Source organism: Pygocentrus nattereri, chromosome 6 (genome assembly GCF_015220715.1).
Source record: "Pygocentrus nattereri isolate fPygNat1 chromosome 6, fPygNat1.pri, whole genome shotgun sequence".
Lineage (NCBI taxonomy): Eukaryota > Metazoa > Chordata > Actinopteri > Characiformes > Serrasalmidae > Pygocentrus > Pygocentrus nattereri.
Window position 1 is genome coordinate 8,819,774 of NC_051216.1, and position 27,676 is coordinate 8,847,449.

The 27,676-nt window shown below is 42.1% G+C and overlaps 1 protein-coding gene and 1 non-coding gene across 7 annotated transcripts in view; one reads left to right on the forward strand and one right to left on the reverse strand.

Moving 5' to 3' along the window:
• The window catches only part of gulp1a (GULP PTB domain containing engulfment adaptor 1a), a 165,861-nt gene that overhangs the window by 67,366 nt on the left and 70,819 nt on the right, over positions 1 to 27,676 (reverse strand). The gene's annotated exons all lie outside the window — the stretch shown is intronic.
• Positions 27,252 to 27,324, forward strand: trnak-uuu. Its single transcript has one exon. It is a non-coding gene; the product is annotated as a tRNA-Lys (tRNA).

The following is a 27,676-nucleotide window of genomic DNA, read 5'->3' on the forward strand; positions in this document are numbered from 1 at the left end:
TGCACCTGAAAATTTGATCCAAACCAAAATATAGTCCAAGAACATTCCCTCCTTGAATTCAACCCAAAGCTCAGAGATTAGAATCAGAAACTGGCTGTATTAACTCACTCACCAGATCATGCCCGATCACGCAACTGTAGCCCCACATAAAAATCTCCCAACCCGACTGCAGCCCAACAAAATTCTGTCTGAACTCGACTGCAGCCCAATAAAATTGTCTGAACTCTACTGTAGTTGACAAAATTGTGTCTGAACCCAAATGTAGACCAACAAAATTCTGTCTAAACTCGAGTGCAACCCAATAAAATTGTCTGAACCTGACTGTGTTTGACAAAATTGTGTCTGAACCCGACTGTAGCCCTGCGTGAACCCAAATACAGCCCAACAAAATTCCGTCAGAACTGAATGTAGATGACATTTCCATCTGAACCCGACTGTAATTGACAAAAATCTGTCAGAACTGACTAGTTGACAAAATTCTGTCTGAATCCGACTGTAGTTGACAAAATTCCATCTGGACCTGAATGTAGCCCAAAAAAATAGTCTGAACCTGAATGTTGTCCAATCAAATACAGTCAGAATTTGACTACAGCCCCAAAAAAGTCTGAGTCTGACTGTAGCTGACAAAATTCTTTAGCCTAACAATTCTGGCCAAAATCGACTCTAGCCAGACAAAATTTTACCACAACCTGACTGTAGCCCTACTACAAACAACAGGAGAATAAACAAAACTCCACATTCCTAGTGATAATACTGTGTAGTGACACTGACTGACATCATCAGATGATAAACAAAACAGAAAACTACAAAATGAATAGCCTAATTATCAGCTACGACTGTCCACTGTTACAAATGTATTCGTCAATCAGGCCTTCAAACAAGAACCCATTTTTTTTCACCTGGACGAACTACATAATGCGTTATCTTCAAGACAGTTTCATGGAGCTCACTGCCACAACACTGGCGACCCCAGTGTGTCAGACTGAAAACTGCTTAAGGCGATAAAGTAGGAAGTGATTGGAACGAAAACTTCAGCTAAAACTTTCTGATTAAATATTGATGGCAGAAGGTGGGTAAATGCAATTTTCAAGTGGGACAACCACAAAGCATAATCAACTGCATTTTAAATTCAACCTCAATCAAGAGCGCAGTGTTTCTCACATTTGTTATCCTGACCGACTCCAAACTCCTACACAGTTTACTCTGATTTAGACACAAAAACAGACGGTTAATGTCTTTCATGCATTTTTAAAAGAATGAGAGAACACTGTGGACCAAACGGGGACCCTCAGTTGTACAAACACATTAGTTCGTAGCAGACACGAGGGTAGGTTTTAAGCATATATTGTTGGGACGTCGTGACACAAACAGATATGAAAGGATTATTTATAGGTGAAAAACTATTTCAGAGGGAATTTCATTCTAAGAGCACTTGAGACCTGAAAGGCGTTCTTGAGACACACAACCAACTAATGATGATGACTGTAACTGAACAACAGAGTAATCCAATAGGTCAGGCTCTGACATTTCCTACTGACACAAGGAGCAAAGCAATCCAATTAAAAATTGACAAAAGGTTAAATCACAGAGCCGAGAACAGAGATTTTTTTCATAAATAGGAGATTAAAAGGAGTCCACCTCCTCCTGACAACTTGAAAGGCCAGAGTCTGTCACTGTTTGATTCAGGCATCTATAGTGAGTCATGCTGTTCAGCATGGTGGGGCTGGGAGGAGGACATGAGGAACCACACTGCAGGGAGGGGGAAAAGAAAGCCCGCATTAATGTTAATCCTGACTAGTCCAGAGAGCCGAGGCCTTATCCTGGTTCTGGAGCTGCGCGCTTTAGCTCCACTCTTTGGGGGCAGTTGTGGACTGCAGGTCAGGGAACCAGCCTTGTGACCGGAAGGTCGATCCCCTCAGCTGACAGTCCATGACTGAAGTGCCCCTAATCTAGGCATCTAAACCCCAATTGCTCCCCGGGCGCTGTGGATAGGGCTGCCCACAGGGCAAGTGTGCTCCCTGCCCCCTAGTGTGTGTGTTCACTAGTGTGCATTTATGTGGGGGTTTCACTGCACAGATGGGTTAAATTCCACAGTGTGCAAACACAGCTGGCTGATGGTTCTGAATTCAATTCCAACCCAAATCACATGATCAATTCCAACAAAAAACACATGATCACGTGATAATGAAGAGCTGCAGAAGTATCTGAATGCTGGATCTTAACTCTTCAGGGCAGTAGGTCTCCAGGACCAGCTCTGGGCACCCCTGGTCTGGACCAGTTACTGTCATTTTGCCATTCTACTTCAATTCGCTCCTGTATTCTATTTCTATATATGCACATATTTACTTACATAATTAATATAAACTTAAGTCAGTGATTACATTTACTTTCAATTTACGTTCTGTGTCAACAGTAAGTCTTTTTTGGCTGTGGGCACTTATTCAGTTTTTCCCATCTGCCAAGAAGTAATAAACATGGCAAAGATGTAAGATGTAAACCAATGTAACTATTCCCACCATTAAAAAAATAACCATTGTATTATCTTCATTTAATGTCGTTTCAGTGCACTATGGTCCTTTACTTCATAACAAGCACCACTAAAAGCTGATATGTCTGTAGCTAGCTAGCTAAATTAATTTATAAGGGTGCAGCGGTTACATTCTGGCACCTCAGGCATCAGAATGGCTGCGACATTTAATGTGGAGCAGAAAAATTTGAACAAGAAGCTGGTGGCGTCAGCTTCATAGTAGAGAAAGTAGAGGTGGGCGATAATAAATAATTGTTGCATCCCCATTTAGTTGCAGTAAATGTATCTAAAGCGCAGCAGTGAGGAGCTGAGCTTTACCCTCCTCTGCTACCACTGCAGACTGGCAGGGTCACCTACAGAGCAGCGCTAGTAGCTGTTAATGTAGTAATACTCTTTTCCCATTTTGTAGGGAAGATTTCAATCACTACCCCCTGTAACTCAGTTCCAAGTGGGAAAGTGACACTTGAAAACAACGGGCAAGGATAAAATGGAAGTCACATGTCAACAACCTCTAAAAACACTGCCAACTTCTCTGGGCTCGAGTTCATATGAAATGGAGTGATGCATAGGACAACACAGCCTCACAAGTCATACATTGAGATTATTTATAGAAATAAAAGGACAGTGTGTTCAGATTGTTACCAGCGTAAAGTTCAAAAGTCAGTTCAAACCTGGACCTGGAAAGATGACTGTTCAACAACAAGCAACCCCCCCCAAAGGAGGCCATGAAAATAAAAAAATTGGCCCGGAATTTTTAATCACTCCTCACCCCATTCCAACAAGTACAGAAGGGCTATTGAGACAGGTCTCCATGTTAGAATGTGAGTGGAAAGGTGGCCTCTCACACTTTTTCACGCCTGCAGAGTCAAGCACCTAAACCAACAGAGCTTGGCCTTTCTGGAAAATCGCAAGAGCATCTTAAAGCCTAGAGGCTCAGCTGCTGGCACTGTGGAGCTGAACATGTGTTTCCAACCAGCAACAGATATAGAGCAGGAAACATGGTGTCAGGTCTCGGTGAAACATGTATACGAGCAGCCAAGAAACCCCCTCTCATGTTTACATCCTACCTGAACTCAGCTGGTACCCAAGTACTCAGTGCCAGTACTCAACAGCACTAAACCAATTAACACATAAGCACACTGTGCCAAAGACACACAAACGCATTCATTAATCCGAGTTACTCTCAAGGCATTTCCAAAGAATGGCATGTGTGTGGGCTGCCCTTCTTTTAGGATTCATTTGTAGCGCAGCTCAAAGACTGATATTCACACCGTCTGAGGAGTCGCCTGATAAAGTGCTAAGACAGGTGAGCCAACGTCTGGAGATAAAGGCGTGTCACTTAAATTAATTCAGTCTGGTCGGGAAGAGGCTGAGGGGAAACGAGAAAGACTAATGTGCTATGCTTAGACACGATCCAGATTTCTTCACACTTTAAACTGAAGAAGACCAAAATATCATTTCCAGAAGCGCATGCATCACAAAAAAGTAATCACTGAGACACACCAGAGGGGACAGTTCTCTGATCAAACCTGGTCACGGATTTAATAGTGTTCAGTTATAAACATGTATAAAGTTTTCCTTCCTACTTTTTTTCTATTTAGTAAGACAAATGTCTGTAAAGGTTTTAGGATAAAACTGCTATTTGCTATTCTTTTGTATCAGCTTCAGCTTCATGTTCATCCAAAATGTCTTCACTGATATAAAGAGCAGCTTTTGGCTCAACCCCATTTCACCCCTTGCCCCAACCACTTAGCCTTTAGCTCTCTGTGTTGCGCGTTCACGTTTAGGGGTAAGGCGTCCCAATTTTTGTTGAGATAGAGGGGTAGGGGGGACATGTTGGGGCTACATGGCCCTCCAGACGGGTTTTTTCAGAGACTCCAAACAGAGAGTTGTGAGGAAAAAAGAAAAACCAGCAAGACGGCTGAGCAAGAGACCAAAGAAACCCACAAATGTGAGAATTTTGTTAAAAAATTATGATAACCACTGTTTTATCTTAGTTTAATGTTGTTTCAATGTATTTTGGTCGTCTTCTTCATAGCAAACATAAAAATCGCTAATAGGATACTAATGTCTCTGTACCTAGCTAGCTAACTTTCCCGTTCCACCTTAACTAGTCCAGCAGTTCTGAAGCCTGAAGCACCAGAATGTTACTGCAGCACCATTTAACTGTAGTCCATCTGTTTCTCTGATACTCTGTTACCCTGTTCTTCAGCAGTCAGGACCCCCATGGACCCTCACAGAGCAGGTACTATTTGGGTGGTGGATCATTCTCAGCACTGCAGGAACATTGATGTGGTGGTGGTGTGTTAAGCTGGTCTGAGTGGATCAGACACAGCAGCGCTGCTGGAGTTTTCTTTTTTCACTTGTATTGTTTAGCTGCCCTGCGATGGACTGGCGACCTGTCCAGGGTGTATCCTGCCTTCCGCCCGGTGACTGCTGGGATAGGTTACAGCTTCCCCCCACGACCCTGAGGGAGAAGCGGCTTAGAAAGTGTGTGTGTGTGTGTGTGTGTGTGTGTGTGTGTATTGTTTAGCAATATTGGTTTTTAAATCAATCAAATAGAATTCCAAGCACCACAGAAGAGCTCATCCTCAGTCATGTGTAAAGGGTGAGTGCCATATTTTGGAGTAAAAATGTTTTTCTGCAATTGTAATCTATACATGACTATGAAGTATATGATTTACAAGACAAAGAAAAGAGATGTATAACAAAAAATCTGTTATTTTGAAATAAAAATCACACCAATGACATCACTTGACTTCCTTTTGCCTATTTTCTAAAGATCTATGAAGAAAAGCACATGGTAGATTTTCTCATTTTGCTCATGATTTCATATGAAGCTTTTGGCTGAAGTCACTGGTGTGACCTACTTTATTCTGAGTTAACTGTGAATAAATAGAAAACAAATGGAGTAAATTACACATTTCCGTGGATAATCCATGATTGACAGCATGTGGTTTGATGGTCTGCAGCCATTTAGTAAAATGCATTTTTCATTAAAAATGTCCGCGGCGTCACCTTTCTTACACGTAACACCAATGACGATCAGTAACACCAGTGACTCCTGTGGACAGATAAAAAGTGGACATTTCGGTGGAATGACCCTGGGGTGCCCAAACTTATGCACACACGGCGTTTGTTCGCGTATCCAACGGTCGTTTAAACACAGCGTGGTATGAATGTGTCAGTGTCAACCCGTCCGTTCTCAGAGGGTTAAAAGCAGTCTGAAAAGTTGGCGGCGTAAATAAAGAATGTCAGTCAGTGGACCCTCTGAGTCTGGGCTTGTCCTGCCTGCCTTTTCTGCCCTTCTGAAAATGATGTCAGCAGAGTCTCCTCCCTCTCTGCCGCCTCCAACTCCTCAGCAAGGTCACGTCCAGTGCAGAAAGACTGAGGCTAGAGCACAACTCCACATCTGTTAGAGCCGACCCTACAACAGGCACAGTCTGCCTCCATGCACCCACGGCCAGAATGGCTAATGTGTCTGGACAACTGTCAGTCTTTATGCTCCCATCCACACAAAACCCAAAACTTAAACATGCTGCACGGCCTTTTCTGACATACTGAGAATGTCTTTTCCATAAAATTCGCCACACCAGTTACACCAAACCAGCTATACCACACCAGCCATACCACACCAGCCATACCACACCATCATTATAGGCAGAAATTAGTCTATTAGTTCTTTGGGTTGGGGTGGTTGGTTGGTGTAGTGGGTAACACCTCTGCCTTCTACACTGTAGACTGGGGTTCAATCCCCACCAGGGCAAGCACCCTATACTATACCAATAAGAGTCCCTGGGCAAGACTCCTAACACCGCCTTGGCCTCCCTGTGTAAAATGATCAAACTGTAAGTCGCTCTGGATAAGAACGTCAGCCAAATGCTGTAAATGTACAAATGTAAATGTACTTAGTTACTCAGTTATTCTGAAATATGGGTAAGACAAATCTAATATCACAGTAGCAATTATTAAAGCATACATTGTGAAGTTCTAATGCAGTGATGCGCAGAAGTCAGAGACCACCAAAATGGCCATAAACCCTCTACTGCACACATTATGAGAGCAATTTAAAAAAATATACCCACTTTTTTTGCATAAAATTGACCTGATTGTGGAACTCAAATCGTAAATAATAATGTATGCAGGGGTCCTTTTGGGGTATGTTGCCTTGTGGAAACATTATGAAATGATATAGAGCCGTGTTCCCTGAAGTGGTGAGATCTGGCTTGTGACTGGCTGAATCCATTTCACTGTCACACACTGTTGCTTCTAGGCAACAAATGCATTTCTGCAATTTCACATACCTGAAAAATGATACTGAATCTTAGAGGTTTGAAAGTGCCCACTAAGAGACAGTGTGACCAAATGTGTGATTTTTACTGATGTTTTTCTGCCCTTCAGCGCCCTTAAATATGTATAATGTTATAGTAAAGTGAGGAGAATGTATGTTGCCCTGAGGCAACATCGTGCAACAGAGGATTAAGAACAAGTCATTCGATTTTCAGGAGAGATTTCGGAGCAAATTTTTGATTAGATATAGAAGAATCCACTTGTATAAGGAAGAGGAGAGTCAAAAGAGAATAAGTGAAAGCTGGAGTTTAACACAGCATATCAGCAAAAACAGTAAACATAGAAAAGAACAATGATGATATTAATAACTTTGCTCACAGCAATCCTTGTATTAAAGTGGATGTACTTATCCTTTGGCCCCACTTTATACTAAGTCTCTAATAACTCTATAGTTACATATGAACATAAGCAATGTAATTACTGAATTAGTCAGTGTCACAGCTGGATTACCATGTAATTACACATGTGTATCAGCAGTTTTAACATAAATGCTAGCAAAATGTTTGAAAAGCTGGCAGATACAGTGTAAGTAATGTCTTAATGTAAGTTATTACTTCTGACTTCTGAAAAAAAACAGTTCCTGTCTAATTACAAATGTAATTACAGTTGTTATTACCCTTGGGTGATTACATAAGAGAGAATAGGATGTTAGAATCTAAGATGCACATGTGTAATTACATGAGGCAAAACTGAAGTTGATACACGTGTAATTACATGAGGTGTACTTTTGTAATCCATCTATAACAATGTATAAATCATTAGTAGTTACATTGTTGCATTTGTCCACATGTAACTACACAGTTATTAGAGACACTTAATCTAAAGTGGATGTATTTTGTGCTCAGGGCTGTGGGTCTGAAAGGACGTGTAGCTGATCAAGAAGAACCTCACTGAGAAAAGGAGACGGACACCAAACAAAGAAGCTGAACGATGGACTGACCACCCCAGAGTCCAGACCTCAACACCACTGAATGGGTTTGATTACTTCAGAAAATCAACCAGCTTCTCAGACTGAGCTTTGGAGGCGTGTCTGCAGGTTCTTTGAGGAGCTGAAAGTGAGGCTCCTGGAAAGAACGGAAGCTGGAATAAAGGTGAAGAGTGACACAGCAAATACTGAAAAATATTATATAGCTCTCAATTGTGTTGTACATATCGATGTTGTCGGTAGAAAACCTCGTATCTCCAAAATCAGAACTTTACAGGAGAAGGAAAAAAACCTGTTTACTTTTAATGTAAGTCAATGGAACCAGACGTCATTCCAAGTCATTTTGGGCTGTTTGTTTTAGTCCCTTCACCATGAAATTTACATACAACATAAAAGGTAACAGGCATTTTTCAATTATGGCAAATAATGAAAAACGTCAAAAAATGCAGATATGATGTTTTCTTCCCACAACAGAGATATATTTTCTGCCTAACGCTGAAAAATGAATGACGGAGGCTGAAATAAACACACGCTAAACGCCACTGAGAGTCTCAGACATGCTCCTGTGTCCTGGACTGAAAGGAGTTAACCGAAATGGCATGGAGATGGGATAATTTGCTGAGCGGCGGCTCTGAGATGGAGCCTAATGAGAGAGGAATACGGAAGCTGTAAACACCGCAAGGAGGGAACCTAATTGCCAATTAGAGCCAGTTTGTTGAGGAGCCTCAGACAGAAGCCGAGACAGCAGGATGAAGGGCAGCGTTTCACCAGTTGCTGTGTCATTTGCCTTCTTAAGATCCGCTCCGCCTGCTTTCATGTAAACGTCTGAGCCGCTAATGTTTCTCATTTTTGCCACATGCTGCTCAGCTGGGAAAAGGGGCAGCACAGGCGACAGCTTTACTTCTTTTACTCATGTCGGAGACAAAAACGGATAACTCTGGTGAAGCCGACCCCGTCGAAGTGTTTCACCAGTTAATTTCTTTTTTTTTTTTTTTACCCCCAACAAAATTAACCGAAAGCTTTTCTCAGCAAAAACAGACTCGGAGTGAAATACGGACGCCACGGAAAGAACTTTCAGGATATTGAGAATGTAATCTGACATTTTGGAGCTGTAAAAGAAAGACACGGCTGTGTTGCCCCTGCAAGCGCGTACGCTTTTCAACAAAGAGACAACACTGCAACTGCCTGCTAGCAGAATAGTGATAGTACAGCAGACTAAACAACAGCACTGGGCAGCCAGTCACACGTCTTCAAAGCACAGAAACATCAGAACAGATTTCAATCGCTCAGCCACACAGAGTGATGTCAAGACGGTACACGGACAAAGTGCTGGGGGACTTACAGAGGCGCCAGAACAACTGAGCAAGTGGAGAATCTCAGGCCCAGTTCTATTGCAACAGGGTGTAAAAGCAAGCACTGCACTCAGGGGGAGGCCAGTATGTTTATAAAAAATAAAAACTCATGATTTTCCATGAAACTCAACATGCATCATAATAATGCACAGCATTCCACTCAATCTAATAATGAGAACCAATTATGTTCCTTATTTCTGCAACATGCAGATGTTCAGTGTTCTTTAAGTGCTGGTTATATCCATGATATAATGTATGCTCATCTATCCATCCATCCATCCATCCATCTACTGAGGAAAGTATATTATGACATTTTTCATCACCAAGACCAATGCCGGCATATAGCCCACCAATAACTGCAGCCATAGGCTGAATTTTTACACCGTCTGTTGGGCGTCCAAGGAAATGCAGTAAAGCAGCTAACAGCACTCTGGCAGACCAGTGCAGCAGTGAACTGAGAACCATTTAGCAATGTTAGCTTTGGATGAAGACGACAACTTAATCTTAAATGAGATAGTTTGAGTTTCTGCAGCAGCAGCATTGGGCCACGTTTACACAGCAGGTAAAAGTGGCCCAAATCCGATTTTCTCAACAAATCCGATTTCTTTGTTTGGCTGTTCACACTATGTTTGAAATGTCATCTGAATGCGACATCAGTCTGAACAGATCAGCTCCCAAACCGACCTGCACGAGCAGAAGAACAGAGCGTCCCGTGTCGTGCTCGTCCAGAGGTAAACAGTCACGACGGCCGCTGAACGCCAGTCGCTCCTGGAGCTTCAGTTTCGTCTTCTTTAGCACCACAGGAGCGATTAAAGTTCCAGTGACTGACAGCAACACAGTGTGTTCGAGTTTGCCGTGAAAGGGGCACATTATTCGGTCACGGCCACTTCTTTGGTTCGGGTCCTCGGGTTCTTTAAACTGTTCTCTGGCGCTGCGGCCTCAGGCTCATCCGGCTGTGCTCATCCGGCTCGTTCGAATCCTCTTCAAATCCGGAGCGGCTGCGATGAGTCTCCTCTAATTTTTGGTACAGAAACATCAGCCTAAATGTTTGAGCCTCAGCAGTGCAAGATTAAGATGATTGTGGAGTTGGACTGACGTAAAAGTCGCATGAATTCCGATCTGGCTGTTCAGTTTGAGCCGCAATGCCGCAGATCGGATACGGATCGGATTTCAGCACCACATATGAAAGCATCTCAAAAGGGATTTGAAAATGTCAGATTCAGTGTGTTTTTGCAGTTCACACTGACACACAGACACACATCTGTGTCACATCTGAGGAAAAAGACCGGATTTGGGCCACTTTGACCTGCTGTGTAAACATAGCCTAAGTTAATTTGATAAATTAAGGAAACTAGTAAAATTAAATAAGACATCAAATATATTTTGACTTTAAAAAATTATAATTACAAAAACAACAATATTAGTTATTCTTAATGAGCATTTCATGCTTTAACTGTCGGGGAATGGATGAGCACTTTGGTTCTCAGTGGCGTTTAACATTTCCACTTTAAACAAGCAACACAGACTTTGAACAGATCAGAGGCAAGGAGAAAATTCCTTGTTTATGAACATTAAAATGCTCTTATTTTCCTCTTTTTACAAGCCATGTTGTCACTTCACAGCTCAGACCATAAATACATCCATGTTGCTTTGTAAATATCTGTAAATGCTGTGTTTACTTGCAAAGATTTTTGCCAATCCGATTGAAAACCTTCCGATTATAGATGAAGACTGAGGTATTTATGCTCACTCTACTCAACTATCTGATGGAAAAACGTAATTTACATGATGACTACAAGTAATCCGATGCAAAATGACACGCATGCATGGAGTAGCGCTTAGTGTAGACGTTATCATCACAGCGAGCATCACTTGAGGTCCAGTCAGAGTGAGATGAGCAGCAGTGAGCAGTGCTTTAAAATGATGTCTGGCTCAGGAAAACGTCCTTCACGTGTCCTTATTAAAGAAGGCCGAGAGGAAGACGTCGTGTTCTGAGACACATAAGCTGGACGTCCGTCCCACCGTCATCTTTTAAAGACCAGAGCATGAACTTCGTCTCCTCTGCAGACCAGTTTCTGCTCCGCTGTGTTGGACGGTATAAACTCTCACTATGACGCGACGCACATGCAGAACGGGCTTAAACTTTCCGATAGGGAATGTAATCGGATACAGACGTTCACACGGATATTATTCTTCTATTTAACTGATTATTTACAGGATGACCCCCCTCGTTCAATCAGACTGAACTGTAACTGTATTCTGAACGGCCTCAATCAGACTAGTCTATTCTGATTGAGGTGTTTATATGGACATGTTCTATTCTGATTGAGCTATTAGTCGGATTATTAATGGATTATTAGGCCTCATGTCAATGTAGCTTCTGTTTTAATGAGCTGCCTACTGCGAAGTCATTTACATGAAAGCATGTGGCTGGATAAACTGCAGCTCGGCACTGCTACAGACACCACACTGCTTCACGCATGCCACTGAAATACAACGTGTTTTTCTTTTTACATGTTAATCAGCTTACAGAATTGTTTAAGTGCTCATTTCTGCCGGAATGGGCAGCATCCAGAGAGGTGACGACCCCTGATCTATACTGTGTGTACACGCCTGATAATGCCTCAAACATGTGCATAATAATGCCTAATGTGTGATCACTATAAACACTATGCAAATGAAAACCCTCAAAAATAGCATCATTTTTGCCCCCCATAAATTGTTTTATAAACTGCTCTTTCAGAAAAACTGATTTTCCCACCTCATTATGCATATTTATATTTCATCTGTGCAAAATAACAGTGAGGATTATGTCCCTAAAGTACTGAAGTTGGAGCCTGTCATCAGGGTCAGACCCTCTAATTTAGTTGTGCAACAGGTAAACACAACATTTCTGTGAATATTAAACTAAATTCATTAAAAGCTGTTTACTCTGTTTATTTTATGTGATGGAGTGGACACATTAGGACTGAGTGCATCAAATATGCAACAACAAATTTTGAACATAAATAAAAGCAAAATCTTTCCGCTTTTTTTGGTGAAAAGGTGGATAAACATGCTTAAAATTGATGTGATGGCATGGAGAGCAAAATGTAAGGATGTGGGGGGGGGTGATTATGAAATTGGATTCCATGCTGGTCTGGTGCTGGTTTAGCAGGTCACCCAGCACAGTCAGGCTAGTTGACCAGCATCCCAGCATCCAAAACACAACATAGCAGCACTAACTAGGATTTTTTTGGTTTTTTAAGTAAGACTAATTCTGTGTTAGTAACAACTCATTTTAGTGCCATTAGCCAGTTTCTCCCCCTTTTCAGTAAAATTGAGAAGAAAGAAAAAGAAACAGAACAAACCAGCATGCATTCTATGCACTGGTCCGGTGCTGGTTTAACCGTTCAACCAGCATGACCACACTGAGTGACCATCATCCAACACAATGCCAGCATCCAAAACACAATATATCGCTGTTGTCAGAACAAAACATCGTATCTCCATCCATCCATCCATTTTCAAAGCCGCTTCTCCGTCAGGGTCGCGGGGGATGCTGGAGCCTATCCCAGCAGTCTTCGGGCGGAAGGCAGGATACACCCTGGACAGGTCGCCAGTCCATCGCAGGGCAGACAGACAGACACAGACAGTCACTCACACCTAGGGGCAATTTAGCATCTCCAATTGGCCTGACTGCATGTCTTTGGACTGTGGGAGGAAACCGGAGAACCCGGAGGAAACCCACACAGACACGGGGAGAACATGCAAACTCCACACAGAGAGGACCCCGGTCACCTGGCCAGGGAATCGAACCCAGGCCCTCCTCGCTGTGAGGCGACAGCGCTACCCACCACGCCACCGTGCCGCCCACATCGTATCTCCATGTTTGACATTTTTCACTTTTTGACAATTTGAAAATACCTGTTATTCTGTACATTGTTGTAAAATTCAGAGGGAATGCACCAAAGAAACAGCCCAAAATTACCTGGAAAAATGTCTGGTTCCACTGACTTACATTTAAAGTAAAGTAGGTTTTTTCTTTCTCCTGTAAAGTTACCATTGTGGAGATACAAGGTTTTGTCCCTACAACAACGGAATGCTGGTTTTGCGCTGATCAGTGTATCAGCATCCAAATCACAACATGCTGGTGTATGCTGTTTTTTCTAGCAGGACAATAAAAAGGTTTACCTACCCTGCTGAAAAAACGCTCATAGAAACCATTGAATGTTTCTGTTGATGGTTTTGTAACGTGTTTCGGGTTAATATCCCCACATAAAGAATCCTATTGGTTTAACAGGTGACCAGTGGCTGATTCTAAATGCATTTGATGGTTTCCTAATGGGATCTAATGGTGTTCTATAGGAAACTGTAGAATGGTATAGCTCAGAGATTCCTACAATTCCCCAATTCCCATTATAAAGCAAAAGGCTATGATCCTAGTTGTTTTTAAATGATCCTTTTCAGCAGGGTGTTGTCAGCTTTTTTTTTTTTTTAGCATAAACTGAGAATGAATACTGGTCAGCGGTCATCATGGCTGTTTTCACACCTAGTTTGTTTGTTTTGTCCACACCAGAATTTGTTTTGTTGTGACATTGTACTTTTGCCATTTGATTGGGTTGGTTTCACATTCCAAGTGCACCAAATTAGGAATTGGGCCTGGATACCAGGACAGTTGCTTCCTCATTTGCCTCCATCAGCATTTTATGTTTAAATAGGATATCATATAAAATCCAGAATTCTTCAAATTTATTCTTGGTGAAATGTATAATCATAGCCATTTTGCTGCAAAACAGAGAAACAACTAGATGGATCACAGTGCAATAAAATAATCCTCTCCTCCGTTGTGAAAGATTGGTTCAATTATGCCTCAGTATAAAATTTAACCCATCAAGTTGAAGATTCTTGATCCAATCTGTCAAAAATAAAGTTGTACATGGTCCATGTGCCAAAATCAAGCAGTTCACTATTGAGCATCTGCTGCTATTAGTAGCAGCTTGTGCTGCAAAAATGAGATGAGCACCTGTAAAAGAGTCCAACGTTAAAACAGGCAGATTATCAGGACAGTATCAGCTGCTTCACTCTCAGAAATAAAGGGAGTAAACAGTCACCGGGGCAGTGCCCCTTATATCACTGGAGTGAGACATAAAGCGATAAACCGGGCGATAAAACGATAACAATAAATATCACAATATAACTTTTCTTCGATAGAGCAATAAGACATGCTTGATAAATTTTCAATATAACACCCCGTTCTCACACTTCCTATAACACCCCGTTCTCACACTTCCTATAACACCCCGTTCTCACACTTCCTATAACACCCCGTTCTCACACTTCACATAACACCCCGTTCTCACACTTCACATAACACCCCGTTCTCACACTTCACATAACACCCCGTTCTCACACTTCACATAACACCCCGTTCTCACACTTCACATAACACCCCGTTCTCACACTTCACATAACACCCCATTCTCACACTTCCTATAACACCCCATTCTCACACTTCAGATAACACCCCGTTCTCACACTTCAGATAACACCCCGTTCTCACACTTCAGATAACACCCCGTTCTCACACTTCACATAACACCCCGTTCTCACACTTCACATAACACCCCGTTCTCACACTTCAGATAACACCCCGTTCTCACACTTCAGATAACACCCCGTTCTCACACTTCAGGTAACACCCCGTTCTCACACTTCCTATAACACCCCATTCAACACTTCCTATAACACCCCATTCAACACTTCCTATAACACCCCATTCTCACACTTCCTATAACACCCCATTCTCACACTTCCTATAACACCCCATTCTCACACTTCCTATAACACCCCATTCAACACTTCCTATAACACCCCATTCTCACACTTCCTATAACACCCCATTCTCACACTTCCTATAACACCCCGTTCTCACACTTCCTATAACACCCCGTTCTCACACTTCCTATAACACCCCGTTCTCACACTTCCTATAACACCCCATTCAACACTTCCTATAACACCCCATTCTCACACTTCCTATAACACCCCATTCAACACTTCCTATAACACCCCATTCTCACACTTCCTATAACACCCCATTCTCACACTTCCTATAACACCCCGTTCTCACACTTCCTATAACACCCCGTTCTCACACTTCCTATAACACCCCGTTCTCACACTTCCTATAACACCCCATTCAACACTTCCTATAACACCCCATTCAACACTTCCTATAACACCCCATTCTCACACTTCCTATAACACCCCATTCTCACACTTCCTATAACACCCCATTCTCACACTTCCTATAACACCCCATTCTCACACTTCCTATAACACCCCGTTCTCACACTTCCTATAACACCCCGTTCTCACACTTCCTATAACACCCCGTTCTCACACTTCAGATAACACCCCGTTCTCACACTTCAGATAACACCCCGTTCTCACACTTCATATAACACCCCATTCAACACTTCATATAACACCCCATTCAACACTTCATATAACACCCCATTCAACACTTCCTATAACACCCCATTCAACACTTCCTATAACACCCCGTTCTCACACTTCCTATAACACCCCGTTCTCACACTTCCTATAACACCCCGTTCTCACACTTCAGATAACACCCCGTTCTCACACTTCAGATAACACCCCGTTCTCACACTTCAGATAACACCCCGTTCTCACACTTCAGATAACACCCCGTTCTCACACTTCAGATAACACCCCGTTCTCACACTTCAGATAACACCCCGTTCTCACACTTCAGATAACACCCCGTTCTCACACTTCACATAACACCCCGTTCTCACACTTCACATAACACCCCGTTCTCACACTTCACATAACACCCCGTTCTCACACTTCCTATAACACCCCATTCAACACTTCCTATAACACCCCATTCAACACTTCCTATAACACCCCATTCTCACACTTCCTATAACACCCCATTCTCACACTTCCTATAACACCCCATTCTCACACTTCCTATAACACCCCGTTCTCACACTTCCTATAACACCCCGTTCTCACACTTCCTATAACACCCCGTTCTCACACTTCCTATAACACCCCGTTCTCACACTTCCTATAACACCCCGTTCTCACACTTCCTATAACACCCCGTTCTCACACTTCAGATAACACCCCGTTCTCACACTTCAGATAACACCCCGTTCTCACACTTCATATAACACCCCGTTCTCACACTTCATATAACACCCCATTCAACACTTCATATAACACCCCATTCAACACTTCATATAACACCCCATTCAACACTTCATATAACACCCCGTTCTCACACTTCCTATAACACCCCGTTCTCACACTTCCTATAACACCCCGTTCTCACACTTCCTATAACACCCCGTTCTCACACTTCAGATAACACCCCGTTCTCACACTTCAGATAACACCCCGTTCTCACACTTCAGATAACACCCCGTTCTCACACTTCACATAACACCCCGTTCTCACACTTCAGATAACACCCCGTTCTCACACTTCAGATAACACCCCGTTCTCACACTTCAGATAACACCCCGTTCTCACACTTCAGATAACACCCCGTTCTCACACTTCAGATAACACCCCGTTCTCACACTTCATATAACACCCCGTTCTCACACTTCCTATAACACCCCATTCAACACTTCCTATAACACCCCATTCAACACTTCCTATAACACCCCATTCAACACTTCCTATAACACCCCATTCAACACTTCCTATAACACCCCATTCTCACACTTCCTATAACACCCCATTCTCACACTTCCTATAACACCCCGTTCTCACACTTCCTATAACACCCCGTTCTCACACTTCCTATAACACCCCGTTCTCACACTTCAGATAACACACCGTTCTCACACTTCAGATAACACACCGTTCTCACACTTCACATAACACCCCGTTCTCACACTTCACATAACACCCCGTTCTCACACTTCAGATAACACCCCGTTCTCACACTTCCTATAACACCCCGTTCTCACACTTCCTATAACACCCCGTTCTCACACTTCCTATAACACCCCGTTCTCACACTTCAGATAACACACCGTTCTCACACTTCAGATAACACACCGTTCTCACACTTCACATAACACCCCGTTCTCACACTTCACATAACACCCCGTTCTCACACTTCAGATAACACCCCGTTCTCACACTTCAGATAACACCCCGTTCTCACACTTCAGATAACACCCCGTTCTCACACTTCAGATAACACCCCATTCTCACACTTCATATAACACCCCATTCTCACACTTCATATAACACCCCCATTCTCACACTTCATATAACACCCCATTCTCACACTTCATATAACACCCCATTCTCACACTTCATATAACACCCCATTCTCACACTTCATATAACACCCCATTCTCACACTTCATATAACACTCCATTCTCACACTTCATATAACACCCCATTCAACACTTCACATAACACCCCATTCAACACTTCATATAACACCCCATTCTCACACTTCATATAACACCCCATTCTCACACTTCATATAACACCCCATTCAACACTTCATATAACACCCCATTCTCACACTTCATATAACACCCCATTCAACACTTCATATAACACCCCATTCAACACTTCATATAACACACCATTCTCACACTTCATATAACACCCCACGACAGCCCAAGGAAAGCGACACTACTCTGCTGTCACCACTTTCGAGTTTTTTGATGATTAGGGCGGGTGGCACGAGTAAGATGAGTCTTCAGCAACGGCTGAAACGCGAAGCTATACATTCCCTGTTTGAGTGGAGCGACCATCGATCTGTTCTCTGTGACCAAGTGTGGGTGACGAGATCAGTGGTGTTACTATACTGGCTTAGAGTGAACTCACCTCTGTCTGTACATCCTAACGAGCTTTAGCAGCATTAAATCACAGTCACAATCCTCACTACTACAGCGCTGTTACAGCACCCAAACATAGTATTAAAGCATTCCCAAGCAACAAAAGTGAAAGAAAGAAGTGGGGTCATGTGATTTAGAGCCCTGATTTAAACGAAAGTAAGCTGAGGAAGCTGTGAGGCACTGGAGAGTGGGAGAAAGCTATTCTTTCCAGACTAGCTGTTTTTAGCAGCTGACTAACTTGAAGCAGCGCTTTGTTACTTGCACAACACAGTGAATTGATGATACTGTAGATCAAAAAAGACACAAAAGCACAGCTTTCAGTTTAAACATTCCTATAAGGAGGACTCCGTTAGTCTGGTGTTGATATATTGCAGTTCACCCCTCAAACTACAAGCGTTACAATAGAATAGAGAAACCCAGTAGTCTGTCAGCAGCTGGTGTCTGAATACTGTGATATGCTCTGATATGGACGTGGTAGGAGTGATGGCAGTAAGGTGGTGTGATCCATCACTGACGTGCCGAGCCAGCTGATGTTTACTGTTCGTACTAAGTTGACGTTGAGAAACTAAGTAGTTAAGCGCTGCTGTTGGCCACTTGTTTAGCATTTATAATGGGATAGATTATAATAATAATAAAAAGAATCTTTTCTTTCTTAAATTATGACTATTACAAAAACTGCGGCTGTGCTTTTCCAGCTGGTAAAAACAGCTGACCAGACACTTTCTCCCACTGCCCCCTGACAGACTGGTGAAATGTTCCACTGTTTGGTGAGCGTTTGTCATGTTCAGACCATAAAGGACAGTTTACAACAGCGATTAATCACCCAGGAGCAAAAATCAGCCTTCAAACTATAAAGAAATAATGATTTGACATTTATTGCGATATGTATTGATATCGAATGATGTGAAATTTGTTTATTGTGATAACATTTTTTGCCATATTGCCCAGCTCTAGGTGGGACCCTCAGGGGTACATCTCAGTAGCTTTAGTCAGGGATCATATCTGTACCATAATCCACTGAAATGATGTTCTAAGCAGTACTGACTCCACACGCCCCGCCTCGCCTCCAGGCTTTTATTTTATTGCTTTATTTAAATAAAAAAAGTCATGAAAAGGTACAAATATGAACTTTTCACTTGGGAAAACGTATTTAGGGTTCACAGCTGGACCTTAACACCACTGCTGTACCTTTGAGGGAACATTTACATTGTTTGTACCTTGAGGAATGAAAAATGTACCTGTACAGAACCTTTACTTCTAACAGTGTAGAACAAGAGGAACGCATGCTATGATGTTAAATTCCCTCATTCAGTGAGAACTGCAGTAAAAATGCATTCCTACCAGCAGCAAACTGAACCAGGATTTCACTTGCAAGCAGACCTGCGAGCCACATGATCTTTGGTGGTCCATGGATCAGTCGCTCAGAGTGTTTACAGCTATCAAGACAGCGTGAACTACAGAAAAGATCTACCCTCTATGGTATACCCTCTTTGCTCCACAGCAAAATTAGAATTAGATTTAGTAGGTAAAACTAAAACAATCCCCTCTACAGTAAAATAAAGCTCTGCTGATCGTTCAACACAGTTTAACAGTAAATGCTCTTAAACGTTGGAGTTAATGTAGAACTGCTGATTCACCCTTTAACCCTGAAGATCAGCACAGACGGCTGGTCACCATAGCAACACAGACAACAGTCTCACCTCACTAACAGCTAACAAAGAGGCAAAGAGAGAGATTTAAGATGAACATCGATCATTTGAAAATACATACATAGATATATAAAGTGTCCAAGGGTTCTTTTGGGGTATGTTGCCTTATGGCAACACTGCGACTATGAGAAGACATGATATAAAGCCATGTGCTTGTGACTGGCTAAATCCATTCCACTGTCACACAACGTTGTTTCTAGGCAACATACATATTCCTGCAAATTCTCATAATGAAAAAAATATACATTCAATGTTTAACAGGGTTAAATGTAACCCAAAGAGACAGTTTGACCAAATATGTGCTTTTTATTAATTCACTCATGCTCTTCCATTTATTGTTTATTGTGAGGAAAACAGCTTTTTTTGCCCTGAGGCAGCATTGTGCAGTTATTTGTTACAGCAGTTCCTGGCACGGCAGGCACCGTTTAAGGTGGAACGGGAAAATTCGAGCAACAAGATGCGAATGAGAAGCGACTTCAGCGTCATAAAAAGTTGAACTTTGGGAGACATTTTACAAGAAACTGTTCTACTTTTGTGGAAAGGTTTCCTGCCAGAGATGCGAAAAAGCGGCTATAACTGAGCTGAAGCTTGAAGTAAAGTAAGTCTAAGTCTTTTTTTTTTCTTCTTTCTGTTTTTTTTTAGCCTATACCAACATCATCAGCACACACTGAGGCATATTTACAGCCAAGACGGTAAAATGAACAGAAAACGTTGTGGCTCCTGAGGTGGTTTGCTTTCTGTTAAAAGAACAAAACGGCTGTTTTTAACATTTGGATCGAGGACCCCTGCTGCATGGAAAGTGAAGCACCCACATTCAACACGGACAGCCATTCTGATCTGTGTCATAAATCAAATGTACAGGAGTCTTGGCTGAAGTGACACTCCGACGAGTCAGTCTAACAAATTACTTGCTGACACAAGCCATGCAAAGCAAAGGCACAGCGTCCTGAGAAATGCACATGCAAGCTGTATGTGAGGAAGGTCAAGTAGAAAACTAGTGTTAAACAGAGATGATCGATTGCTTATTAAAAAACCCGTCACAGAGGGTTTTTTAAAGAAAAGTACAAACAGTCAAATTTTTATGACTGTCAAGAACCCACGGTCAGGTGAAAAACGCTGAGCTTACATTTCATTAAGAGAACAGCAAGTCAAATCCTCATAGATTATAGGACACTGATGATGAATCGTTCTTTTTTGTGGAACAAGAGGCTTGAAAACAGAGCATGCAGTCACATACCTTTACTCAAAAGTCCAGGAAAAAAAAAAAAAAAAAAAAAAAAAATCGATGAAAAGTCACTTCCCTGACCAACTACACAAAGGCACCGAAAAGATCTCGGCACAAGCAGAAAACTCAGCCCAGCAAGGACACCACAGTGCACTGCCATGTGCTTCATCAAAGTTTTTTATTGCTGGATCCAAACCAGCTGGACTTTTGGGGTCATTAACGTAAGGCTGCACTGCTCCCCCCCGCGGTTCTTTTTTTAGTCTGGGGTCATCTCCACAACTTAGCTGAAGCACCACTACTGAGCACAGACAGCACAGAGCACCTCCAGGTGGAAAGTCCAGTGGGTTTCTACCTGGGCATGGCTTGGCATGAAGCACTTCAATACCAGGCCCAGCATGGGCTCCTCGACGGAGTTAGCTAACTGTGCTCAGCGCAGCAGAACCATCCAGATGGGATCGTTTAATAAGGCAATCACTGACCTGTACAGAGCCCTGCTGGTGACATCACATCTACATAAAAATAATGTGTGGCCACAATTTAGTAAGCCATGGGAATGAGCTATTTAAGTCATGGACACTGCAAGATCATGTCTTATTAAGCTGTAGCCAATGGTCAATCATCTCATTCCCATGCCTTACTATGTCACAGCCATGTACTAGGATCTTGTTACCATGCATTAGTAAGTTGTGGCCATTACTTAATTCTCTCATTCCCACACCTTACCAAGTTGTGACCGCACATTAGGATTTTGTCCTCATGCCTTTCTAAATCATGACCACAACTTAATTATCTCATTCCCCACATGTACTAAGTCACAGCCATGCATTAGGATCTCATCCCCGTGCCTTACAACTTAATGATCTCGTTCTCACGCCTTACTAATCGTGGTCATGAGATATACACCGTACTAAGTCACGCCCACGCATTAGGATCCCATCCTCACACCTTACTAAGTGATGGCCACAACTTAACCTCATTCCCATGCCTTACTAAGTTGTGGCCACACATTAGGATCTCGCCCCCACGGCTTACTAAGTAGTAGTCTAGACTTAATCATCTCATTCCCATGCCTGACTAAATCATGGCCACCACTTAAATATCCCATTTTCATGCCTTACCAAGTTGTGGCCACAACTTAATTGTCCTATTTCCATGCTTACTCAATCGTGGCCACGGCTTAATTATTCTATTCTTATGCCTTATTAAGTCATGGCCACAACATAAGGACCTCATTCCCACGCCTTACTAAGTGATGGCCACAACTAAACCTCAATTCCCATGCCTTACTAAGTTGTGGCCACGCATTAGGATCTCGCCCCCACGGCTTACTAAGTAATGGTCTAGACTTAATTATCTCATTCCCATGCCTGACTAAAATCATGGCCACCACTTAATTATCCCATTCCCATGCCTTACCAAGTTGTGGCCACAACTTAATTGTCCTATTTCCATGCTTACTAAATGGTGGCCACAACTTAAGGACCTCATTCCCACGCCTTACTTAGTCATGGCCACCACTCAATCATCCCATTCCTACACCTGACTAAGCCGTAATGCACATCCTAGTAGAAAAGCAAAGCATTTATAACAGTAAATAGCAACGCCATCACCACGGATACCACATCCATGCTTACTGGAGCAGTAATTGTTTTGTCTCCTCTGATGAAAAGTGATACTTTTTTCACATAATCGACACCACAAATATTACCTTACATTACAAACAATGGAGGGTCCCACCTCCGTCAGAAGCATGTCCCCAGACTGAATTTAACCTAGCTATGAGTGGGTGGTTGCTATGGTGATGTAGTTTTTGAAAATATTGATCCACCTAAAATCCAGGAGTTCAACTTCTGGGCACGGAGGGTAACCATTCTAGTGGCTTTTCCACACAGACACGGTTCGACACGGAATACTTAATAACCGGGGTCGGACTGTATTTTCAGCATGGTTTGCTAACCGTACTCAAGACCACAGGGCTGTTTGATGGGAAGACATAGCGATGGAGCTGCGGAGTAGTTCTACATTTACCGCTATTCTACCACAGCATTCAGCATTCAAAACCGAAAACAACCAAACAGTCAGTTCACTCACTCGAATGCCAAACAAATGAAAGCGGTGCAGGATTTTAAATCCACCACTCAATAAATGTCAAAGCTTCAGTCTAAGGCCAGTCTCTACATGTTAAACGGTGTTGCTAACTAGGAGAGAGTGGCTGGTTGGTATTAGCTCAGCTAGCATGGTGCCAGTTCTGCTCACCACAGAACAGATCTGTCTCTTACTAACGAGATCTTTACTAACAGATTTAGATCAATATCACTCAATTCTGAGGACCTTTTCAGAAACTGAGGTTCAAATGCCACCTGTTTAGAGGATAAAGAAGAAGGGGGGGGGGGGGGGGGGGGGGGTTAGTAGCTATTAGCCTGCTACTTGTGTAATTTACCTTAGTACATCCTGGTTCTGATTTAGTGGCACGACAGATGGAAAAAGAGAGTGTAAGTAGTCTCACTAGTCCAGACCAGCGCAGAAACAACATGGGAAAGATTTGGCTCAACAGCGGAAAACAGTCCAGTGTTACTTTTAACACAAGGTGTGTTGAAATGTATCTCTACTCAGTTATGATAACACATTTTGTGTTGCTTTTGACACAGAATGTGTTAAATCATAAGACAATACGACTAAAACCATCTGTAATCAATCTCTGCCCAATCATGCCACATTGTCTGGAGCCTGGCCTTAACCCTTAACCCATGCTCTATAAATCTCATGGTGACAAAACGTTTTGTATCTGAGGTGGACCGTCCTTCCGGAGTCCACCCACTCTTACAATACATACAACATCAGTTTAGAGATGCCTCTTTTGGTGTCATTTCAAAACCAAATACAGCCCAAAAAAAAAAAAAACCTCCATGTTGCCAGGCAACGCAACGTTGGGGCAACGTCACAGAACCTTGAGCATTTCCTCCATTAGGGGCACTGATGTGCTGACCTACCAGCTGCCATCACCAAAAAATATAGCACAATGCTAAAATTAAATTAAACGTTAAAACTATTTTTCTGTTAAATATTTACATTTTGGTTTGGTATGTATATGAAACTGGAAGGAGCAAAATAAATAAGTCAAATCCTGTTTGTATATCACATTTACAGCAGCTAGTAGCTGTGTCCATGGTCACGGTGATCCAGTGCACTGCCATTAGCCAATCAGTGGCTCAAAACATACTGGTTCAGGGAGCTGGAGAAAAGCCCTTGACCAGTGAGGTGGCCATTTCTAGGCAAAATTAACACATTATTTTAATATTATCGGCCTCATTTTCTCCAATTCAAGCTTCAGGCGACAGGTTTATTAAACACGGTAACACGGCCTCCTAATACTGTTTAAATCCTTTGGAGAACTCATGTTGAACACAAGTGTTCAGTGTCACATTTAACTCTTGTGTGGTGTTCAGGTCTGTGTTTTCAGTGCTTATCAAAATAGAAAATGATGTGGCTTATTATTATTTCAGCCTCAGATTCCTGGCCTTTTGCTCATTTTCTGTGAAGAACATATAAAATAACCCATTTTCAGTGTTTTCACTCTGTTCACCCCCCACACATTTATATTACACATGGTGTTGGGTTGAACCAGCGGCTCTGCTGTCCTCCTACGTGGCCTGCTGTTAGTGTGTGTGTGTGTGTACGTGCATTTGTATACATGTGTGTGTGTGTGGACAATATGGACAGGCTGCTGACTGGCTACAGCTGCTAAAGCAGAATTTATGATATTTTAAACATACGGTATTTTTATATAAACTGTCATGACTGTTGATTTAAATGAGCAATAATGTGGTGGGGGTCCACCAGAGCACTGAGTCACAAACATATCAACACCACACAAGGGCTAAACAGGACAAAGTTGAGTTTTGCTGAGTACCCACCAATAGGTTTTATAATTGCATAGTGTAGTATTTTGATGCTAGTAAGTTCATCACTACTGCTGTGCTGACTGTGTGTCTGAGCAGGCCGTCTGTGAAAGGGTTTAGTGGGCCTTATGCTGCTTATCTCAGAGGTTGATGTGCTTGAAGCGCTGCCCAGCTGTTTTGTCGTGCCTTCATTTATCTGTCTTGAAACTCACACTCTCAGTTGGCAGGATCCACAGGGAGAGATATCAGAGCTCAGGTACTTCTATGTACATCATCAAAACGGAGGAATGTGCATAATAACAGCTTGGCTGTGGGTAACAAAGCAGCAAGGGTGCAAATGGTATGAGTGCCACTGTATTAGAGCGATTAATAATCACAGCACCCTCCCAAACAGCAAACTCACACCACCCCACTGCAAGGAACACTGTCGCTGACCCACTGACACTTGTGTAGTTTTTGATTATAAGTAGTCCTGATTTAGTTTAAAAAAAAACAGATGGAAGAAACCTGAACTGTTCAGTTTGTGTCTTAACTGAGTTCTGACTTACTGTAGAAAAGCTCCTAATGATGCAAACTAAAGCTACATGAATGCTAAAAGCTCCCCCTTGTGGGGAATCTACAACTCGCCACATGTGAGTGAGTGAGTGAGTTAAGGACAGGCCCATAAGGTGCTTTACATCTAAAATAAAAGCAAATAGAACCAAACAGGCAAGTAAACAAAAGCACTCGGCTGCTTTCCTCCTCAAAACCTTACATTAATTACCTGCTTTAAAGCAGCAGTGAACACAATGGCAAACATCTTCTCTGAAGTGCTGGCTATTCTTGTCCACTTCAATCAGGCTACAATTCTCAGCTGACAGCTCGCATGTGTGCCCAGCAAAGGCTTCACCAATAAGACGTTTTTCATCAGAGAAAATAAAAGATTTCATCAGCTAACAAAGCGTGAGATGAGATTTCATGCCCTGGAAAGCAGAGAAGGCTCCCCATACCTCATTTACGTATTTATCCCACAAGTCTTCAACTACTCTCATCCTTCAAAGGCAACAGGAAAGTAGCTCAGTTCTCACGCAAAGACAGAAAGAAAAGGAATAAATGACACAGGCTGAGGGAAACGTGTAATATTCCTGCTGTGATGTACTGAATACTTAATACACAAAATCAATGCTGCACATAGATTATCCTGGCATGTGTGATGAGGAGCAGATTAAAATTCATTCATTGAACTTAGAATTAAAGCACATTTCTGTCAAATACTTGCACCTATTTACGTACGAGAACCTTTAGAGCCTCCCAAATTAGTGTTCTAGCAAAGTCAAATAGAGACAAGACAGAGTCAAGGCCGAGACCAGAAGGGGTGAGACGGTCAACAGTTTTCTTCCCAGAATTAATGTAGTAAGACCTTAATTAAGACGTAAACAGAGGCAGTAACAAGTTAAATACATACAAACTATCATTTAAAGGCTATTTTCTACTGGGAGGTGTCCCAAACTTCACTCCCTAATTTTTTTGGTACTATTTTTCAGTGTGGCTTTTTGAAAATATATATTTTAAAATTATACATAATTAAATTATATAATTAATAATATATATATATATATATATATATATATATATATATATATATATATATTCTATTAATATTTTTAAAAAGTAACACTGAAAGTGCAAAATAATATATATAGAGGAAAACTGCTGCTTCATGTTTTTATGTCATTATAGAAACACAGATTTTTAATCAGTAGGCTGAGCCTTATTTTAGCCACGCCCCTGCATTTTGGAGCAGGAAATGAGGCTGCATCCCTGTCCCTCATGGCCACATGGTCAGCAGCTATATCTCATTGTTTTGACATAAATGTGTCCCAAAGTCTGAAAGTGTGGAAAATTGCAGTTTGTCACTACTGAAACACAGATTTTCTGCAATTAAGTAAACATTTTAGTGTTTTAATGAACATATGATGATGTAATGTGAGTACAGCTGTTCAATGCTGTGACTGCTAGTCATGCACTGACTACCGTTTTGCTCAAAACGAATAAATTTAAATTTGTCACTACCGAAACGGTCACCACTAAAACACGTGGTAAAGCTTCAATAGAGTAATTATTACTTTTCTAGTGACAAAATGGACTGTTTGATCATTTCTTTTAATAAAATAAACAACTAAAGTACAGGGTCACTCAAAGCAAAAGGATTTTAGTCTAAACTTTGACTTTGGACCAACTCACTAGAACGAATTATACACTATTCAGACGCAAATGGTGCTCAGGTGTTTCTCCAAGATATTTCTATATTCTTTCTGCTCAATCTTCTTCATTTTAACAGACTATTCAAAATAAAACATTCAGTTCCCGGATATGTTCTCAAAAAGATATTCAGAGCCCGCATACCTCAGTTGGTTGAGCATCAGACTTTTAATCTGAGGGTCCAGGGTTCAAGTCCCTGTTTGGGCAAGCCAGCAAGTTCTTTGGGGGCGGTCGTGGGCTGGAAGTCAGGGAACCAGCCTGGTTTGATCCTCTGAGCCGACAGTCTGTGACTAAGGGGCCCTAGAGCAAGGCACCTAACCCCCAGCTGCTCCCCGGTCCCTGTGGATAGGGCTGCCCACCACTCTGGGCAAGTCTGGTGTTTCACTGCATGGATGGGTTAGAGTTGAAATTTTCCCATTGTGGGATTAATAAGGATCTCTTATCCTTGTTTGAATCCTGAATAAAGGTGGTCCGTTTTTACTTGTTGGTCAATCTGACTGTAGATATCATTTGATTCATGAGAAGAGACTTATATTTTGTTTGAATGTACTGTTGATAT